This window comes from Danio aesculapii, chromosome 16, assembly GCF_903798145.1.
Source record: "Danio aesculapii chromosome 16, fDanAes4.1, whole genome shotgun sequence".
In the NCBI taxonomy this organism is placed as follows: domain Eukaryota; kingdom Metazoa; phylum Chordata; class Actinopteri; order Cypriniformes; family Danionidae; genus Danio; species Danio aesculapii.
The window spans coordinates 30,217,713-30,226,004 of NC_079450.1; positions in this window are offsets into that span (position 1 = coordinate 30,217,713).

Here is an 8,292-nt window from a genome sequence, read left to right on the forward strand (position 1 = left end):
GGTGTGTATATGTATATAGTGTATCATGTGCATATATATGGAGTGTATCATGTGTGCATATATATGGAGTGTATCATGTGTGCATATGTATGGAGTGTATCATGTGTGCATATATATGGAGTATGTGTGCATATGTATCATGTGTGTAGATGTATTGCGTGAATAAAGCGAGTGTATGTTCAACAGCTTCCAGTAGCTCAGTGGTTCCGTCAATCTCCTCTCACGCCAGAGACCCGGATTCTATGCCAGATCCTGACAGGAGTGCGTATATGTATGGAGTGTATGGTGTGTGTATAGGTTTGAGATGTATCATGTGTGTATATGTATGGAGTGTATCATGTGTGCATATGTACGGAGTGTCTCTTGTGTGTATATGTGTAAAATGTATCATGTGTGGATATTTTCAGAATGTATCATGTGTGTATATGTATGGAGTGTATCATGTGTGTTTATCTATAGAGTGTTTATATGTGTAAAATGTATGATGTGTGTATATGGATAGAGTCTGTAATATGAAGTGTGTGTGTATGTATAGAGTGTCGTGTGTATAGGTGTGATGTGTGTTTATGTATGGAGTGTATCGTGTGTATATGTATAGAGTGTGTGTAAATTGTATCATGTATATGTAGAGAGTATATCATGTATGGAATGTGTATATGTACCATGTGTACATATGTATAATGTGTGTATGTATAGTGTCATTTGGGTATAGGTATGTAATGTATCCTGTGTATATTTATAAAATGTATATGTATGGAGTGTTTCATTTGTGCATATGCATAGAGTGTATCATGTGTGTATATCTATAGAGTGTTTATATGTGTGAAATGTATGATGTGTGTATATGGATAGAGTCTGTAATATATAGGATGTGTGTGTATGGATAGAGTGTGTGATATGTATGATGTGTGTATATGGATAGAGTGTGTAAAATGTATGATGTGTGTATATGTATCGAGTCTAATATGTGTATATATATTGAGTGTATCATGTGTGTAGATGTATTGGGTGAATAAAGCGCACTTGTACTCATCAACTTCCTGTGGCTCAGTGGTTCTGTCAATGTCCTTTCATCCCAGAGACCCGGGTTCTATGCCAGACACTGACAAGAATTGTATTTGTATGGACATTGGTATATATAGGTATGAAATGTATAATGTGTGTTTTTTTATAGAATGTACTATGCGTGTATTTGTATGGAGTGTATCATGTGTGCATATGTATGGAGTGTATCATGTGTGAATGTCTATAGAGTGTGTATATGTATCATGAGTGTATATTTATAGAATGTATCATGTGTGTATATGTATGGAGTGTATCATGTGTGTATATGTATGGAGTGTATCATGTGTGCTATATATGGAGTGAATCATGTGTGTATATGTATGGAGTGTATCATGTGTGCATATGTATGGAGTGTATCATGTGTGCATATGTTTGGAGTGTATCATGTGTGTATATGTATGGAGTGTCTCATGTGTACATATATATGGAGTGTATCATGTGTGCATATGTATGGAGTGTATCATGTGTGCACATATATGGAGTGTATCATGTGTGTATATGTATGGAGTGTATCATGCGTATCATTGGGTGAATAAAGCGAATTTGTATTCATCGACTTCCTGTGGCTCAGTGGTTCTGTCAATCTTCTTTCATTCCAGAGACCCGGGTTCTATGCCAGATACTGACAGGAATTGTATTTGTATGGACGGTGGTGTATATAGGTATGAAATGTATCATGTGTGTTTATTTATAGAATGTACTATGCGTGTATATATATATGGAGCGTGTCATATGTGCATATGTATGGAGTGTATCATGTGTAAATGTCTATAGACTGTGTATATGTATCATGAGAGTATATTTATGGAGTGTATCATGTGTGTTTATGTATGGAGTGTATCATGTGTGTATATATATGGAGTGTATCATGTGTGCATTAGTATAGAGTGTATTATGTGTGCATATATATGGAGTGTATCATGTGAATGTGTGTATATGTATCATGTGTGGAGTTTGTATATATAGAGTGTACATGTGTATAATGTGTGTGTATGTATGGTGTCATCTGGGTATAGGGATGAAATGTATCATGTGTGTATATTTATAGAATGAATATGTATGGAGTGTTTCATGTGTGCATATGCATAGAGTGTATCGTGTGTATATCTATAGAGTGTTTATATGTGTAAACTGTATCATGTGTGTATATGGATAGAGTCTGTAATATGTAGGATGTGTGTATATGGATAATGTGTGTAATATGTATGATGTGTGTATATGGATAGTGTAAAATTTGTGCATATATATGGAGTGTATCATGTGTGTATATGTATTGAGTGTATCATGTGTGCATGTATATGGAGTGTATCATGTGTGCATATGTATGGAGTGTATCATGTGTGCATATATATGGAGTGTATCATGTGTGTATATGTATGGAGTGTATCATGTGTGCATATATATGGAGTGTATCATGTGTACATATATATGGAGTGTATCATGTGTGTATATGTATCATGTGTGTAGATGTATTGGGTGAATAAAGCGAGTGTATGTTCAACTAGCTCAGTGGTTCCGTCAATCTCCTCTCACGCCAGAGACCCGGATTCTATGCCAGATCCTGACAGGAGTGCGTATATGTATGGAGTGTATGTAGGTTTGAGATGTATAATGTGTGTATATGTATGGAGTGTATCATGTGTGCATATGTACGGAGTGTTTCTTGTGTGTATATGTGTAAAATGTATCATGTGTGGATATTTATAGAATGTATCATGTGTGTATATGTATGGAGTGTATCGTGTGCATATATATGGAAAATATTGTTTCAAACAAAACTATTACTACATCTAAAGAACCATCTTTATAGAGTGAGAATGGTCAAGGAATAGAATATTTGTTGTTTCAATCCATTATTAAGACATGATTTTGCAGCCATTGTTTTGCAACTTTTAAAGGGACAGTTTACCCAAAATGTTTAATTCTGTCATCATTTACTCACCTCAACACTTGTTCCAAACCTGTTTGAGTTTTTTCCTTATGTTTAACATAAAAGAATATATACTGGAGAATGCTGAAGAAAAACAACAGCCATTGGCTTAGGCTGACATTTACATTGGCTGCTTCTTTTGTGTGTGCTTACAAAGCAACGAAAAAAAAGACAATTTTATTTCAGGAAATATAGAAATGAACAGTGCTTAATTGCAAACAATTGCTATTTTTTGACAAATTATGTTTTTTAGAACTCTACTCTTTTTTGTCTGATTGGTTCATTGAGGGTTCCTCTTGTATCATTTCTGTGGTCCAGGTCCAGGGCAGGATTTCATCATATAGGACAGACTAGGGTATTCTTTATCCTCCAGCAAGTAAATTGTGCTCAGTAATGATTGAGTGTATAATACAAACACAGTAAAAAAAAAATGTAAAAATTTATTTAAAAAGTATTAATTTGGATATAATCTGTACTTCAATGTCCAAAGGTGCATCGTCAAAATAGCATGTAATAATGTACCTCTTTGAAACAGACTTACTCTGGAACATAATATGCATTGATGTAGGTTATCTTCTTAGAGAAAGTTGCTTAAAGATGGTTACCTACCCCGAAAGTTACCTCTGTTTTTGGAACCAAAAGATGAGGTTATCCGCTTGCTTACTCTTAAAGTTATCTGAGTATATGTCAGAGATAACCAACTTTCTGGAATACCCCCCAAGAACAAGGAAATGCTTGTCCTGCAGCTGTCAGTGTAATCAGAGTGCGGCTGGGTAAACTGTCTCAGATGTGTAGGTGCAAATCATTATGGTCAGTGTAGTCCAGGTGAGTGGCAGAGGTGATGTGTGTAGCTGTGGGCACTTCAGCTGATAATCATAGCAGTCTCCCTCTAGATCAGATGTGATATGACCAAAGGATTTGAATGTACCTACTGCCTTACAAAAATATATGATAATTGTGGAAGAAGCATTTCTCAGCATCTTTTTTCTGTTGATGGGGCAACAATACCTAAAAAAAATACCTTCATGATCTCAACAAGTGAAGTGCTGTATGATTTGACTACAGGCTTCTAGTAACTTAGAACCTGGCATTTGGCTGTAAAAGTAGCTAAAAGAAAAACCTGAACAGAAACATGCTGTGAGAATTTCCCGAAGCAGTGACATGTTACCATACTCCAAATTGCCGCCAGGTTTTAACACGGTTTGTTAAACTGCTTATTCATCTTTAACAGCTGTCAGTCTGTATGTCATGCCTATGTATGTCAGTACTTTATAATGACTAAGCCAACTCAATAGTTAATTACTGTGAAATGTTGCTGTTTGGATTTAAGTAAGAAAATACATTACATAAGAATCTATGTGTGGATCTTCATTACAGTGATTAATGCATTTCTGCATTGGCAACAATCCTTTAAACCCTAGCTTAAACAAACATGTTAGAAGACAGATCACACTGTCATATTGCAGAAATACAATGCAAAAAAATATCAAGTTCTCAAAACGCAAGTTTTGAGCTAAATATTATTTAAAACATCTTAAATGATGATTTTAGCTTGTAGGCGGACAACATGGGAAAAGAGCAGTTATAACTTTATGAATATAAAAATAGTTTTACTACTATTTCACTTTTTATTTGAAAATAAAATGACATATCTGATTAAGTAATTATAGAATATTTTAATCACAAAAACGTTTAAAAGAGTCTTGAAGAATTTAGTTACAAGTGAAAAGGAATTAAATGCATATTTTAAATGCATTTCATAAAAAAGATACAATGATACATGTTTTTAGGCGAAAGATATTCCTCATGTCTGAAACTGGTCGCATCAGATATCAGTGAAAAAGGGATACTTGTTACAGGAAAACAGCATACCATCTCTGTCATTGTCTAATTAAAGCTGACATTATCCTTTTGTATAACAGAATTAACTTTGGTGATACATCCAATATATTTATCGGTCAAATATAGTCAAAACCTCTGCTAAATTAAGTTGTGTAAATGTACAGTTTGTTCAATGTCTTGTGCACTCTATGGCTTACTAAGGCAAATAAATAAATAAATAAATAAATAAATAAATGTTCACATATCTGTTCTCAAAAAACAATTTAAAAACATGTATTTTTTTTATTCAAATGTATTAAAATATTATTAAAATTTATTTAGTGATTTTGCTTAATTAAGGTATTTATTGGGTCAATTGTAGAACACTGTAATACAAACACAATAATGTTACAAAAAATTCTTTATATTTATTTGTAAATTGTTCATATTAATTTTAGAATACTATTATATTGTATTTACATTTTTCATAAAATAGTTTAGACATCATTTATGATTCTAGATATCATTTTAATATAGTTTTCTATGGCTTTATACAGATGAAATGAAGACTAATTTCTAATTTCCTATGATGACTTAAGTTCAACATTATGTGTTTATTTGTAAACGTGTAAATGAGAGTTAGTTTCTCTTTGCGGTTGACAATGTTTTGAGATGTGACTGAAAAACAAAGTTGAGTTCATGTAATAAAGTATTTTTAAGGCTTTAGGCACTGTAATGTAATGTTTTGTTGTTTAATAAGTTATTGAAAACAAAGATTCGAAAAGATTGACAATTGCTCAGAATGAAATAAAACTGAGCAAAGAAATATTACTACAATAAAACTTGAAAAAGAAATGTTAATACATTTAAAAAAACATATTTTTAGACTGAGAATGTACAGGGAATAGATTATTTGTTGCCTCACTGCACAAATAAGATGATCTTGCAGTGATTGTTTTGCAACTTTTAAAGGGATAGTTCACCCGAACAATTTAATTCTGTAATAATTTACTCACCTCTACATTTGTTCCAAACCTGTTTGACATTTGCAGAAAAAAAGACAATTTCATTTCAGCAAATAAAGAAATGAACAGTGCTTAATTGCAAAAAATAAATAAAACTTAATATGTGTCTTAATATGTGTTCTTTTAGGCCAGGTTGAATAGTGTCTGTGGTCCAGGTCCAAGGTAGACATGTTATAGGGCAGACTAGGGTCTCCTTTGTCCCCAAGAAAATAACTATTGTGTCCAGTAATGATTAATGTGTTTAATACAAATACAGTACACAGATACATTTTCCAGAATTTATTCAGAAAGAAAAAAAAAAACCTGAAATAATTTTTTTAATAACACACAGAGGTTATTATACAAAAGTATGTGGAACAGTTTAGTGTCAGACATACTGACAGCTCTATACACTGTTGCCTTTGCCACATGCTCTGGCCACATTGTACAGAAAAAACCCTGACACAAAAAACAAAGAGCTATACACTGAATGTTTTATGTGGTAATGCAGACCTGCATTTAAAAAACAATTGTACATGCCGTTATCTCATGCTGAAAAAAAACTAATCTGAAAATAATCTGTGCTTCCACATCCAAAGGTTCATCATCAAAACAGCACATAATGCATAGCAACCTCTTCGAAACAGACTAACTCTGGAAAATAACCTGATTCTGGAGCAGGTTATCTTCTGGGAGCAAGTTTCTATGGTTATTTACCTGTTAGAAACACTTCAGTAGAAACATTTCTATGCTTTACATGTTTGCTTATATAACTGCTATTTTAGTAACACTTTATTTTGATGGTCCAATTGAGTATTAGTAGACTGTCTGCTTGAAATCTGTGGATACTGCTCCTTCATTAGACTTTTAACTGACTATAAGCCACTTTGCAAGTACATGTCAATTTACACTAACCCTAAACCCAACCTAACAGTCTACTGTTAATCTAATGAGAATTGGTTGGCATGTAGATGCAATGTAACTTATATTCAACAAACGGACCATCAAAATATAGTGTGATGGCTATTTTCATTCATCATCTTTTTGCACTAATATTCAATATATCTTGGTGAAATACACTGTGAACAGCAGCTATGTTAATTGTTTTCCTTGTTAATTGACCTGGGGATCTCTAGAGATTGTGCAGGATCTGTGAAGAGATGATGCCAATTATAGAGGACTTCTAGAGGTCTCCATTACCCTGGAACACACCGTATATTGAGCAGATGCTGTGGCGGTCTTGGAGGAGTGGAGAGCATATGACTGATTCCTGAAAGACCACAGTGACAGACGAGTGTCCGCATGGATCCTATGGGCCAGCCTGAACATCCGTCAATGCCTTACTCACACCTGCAGCTTCTCCACAATGGACGTCCAGTGCTTAGACCGCAGCTCTGCACAAAAAATTGGGTCAGAGGAGAAATGATTACGCACAACTGAGCCTGGTTTCTCATGAGATTTTTACCTTCACTTCGCCAATTGGTGAAGTTTTGTTCCTTGCCGCTGTCGCCTCTGTCTTGCTTGGTTTGGGACTGTGGATCTGCACATCGATGGATTTGCTCTTCAGCGTTTGGATTTTCAGCAGTGAAAATTAAACCACACTGAACTGAACTGACAGAACTTCCACTCTAAAACTGGACTGACACAGTTTCAATATTCTATAATTGTCTATGTTAAGCTGCTTTGACACAATCTACATTGTAAAAGCGCTATAGAAATAAACATGAATTGAATTGAATACTGTCATAGAAATCTGCTAAAACAACTTCATTCAGTCAAGGGTTAGAGCAAAGCAAATAAGAAGTTAATTAAAATAATTCTGCAATATGACACCTTTTACAGACATACACACACACACACAGATGGACAGAGTGAAAATGTAAAAGACTGTATCTCAGTCTTTTCAACAGACAGTTTTATACCCGTCAATGCACGTACACTTAAAGTCGTGCCAAACTCCAGGAAAGATACATTTCTGGTGGGAAAGTAAAGATCTTGTTTTGGTTTTCTAACTCCTGACTATGAGTGCTACAATGTATCCTGCTTTGGCTTTGGCCAGTACCAAACTGCTTCTATGCATTCTACAAAACAGGCTGTTCGGCTGGCACTCGGGCACAGTGGGAGTCAATCCACCTTCAGGCTCACGGACCACTCGCTCAGCGCGCTCCATCCAAGCTTTGAGTGAGGCAAGCGATTCGTCCTCTTGGATAAACGCTCTCTCACTTGACGACACCATGGATCAGATGTCCATCGTTGCATCGGAGGGTTGGCTGTCATTATCAGACAAGGATCCGAACCCGCTCCCTCTCTCCACGGTGATGAGCGAGGTTCCGGATCTGGAGGCTGATATGATAGCCATGCTTTCCTGGGCTGCTTCGGCTGTGGGTCTGAACATTGTTCATCCCCCAGCCCCGCGGCCGGACCGACTAGATGGGTGTTATGTAGAGACTAAAAAGAAGGCAAGACCCTCTA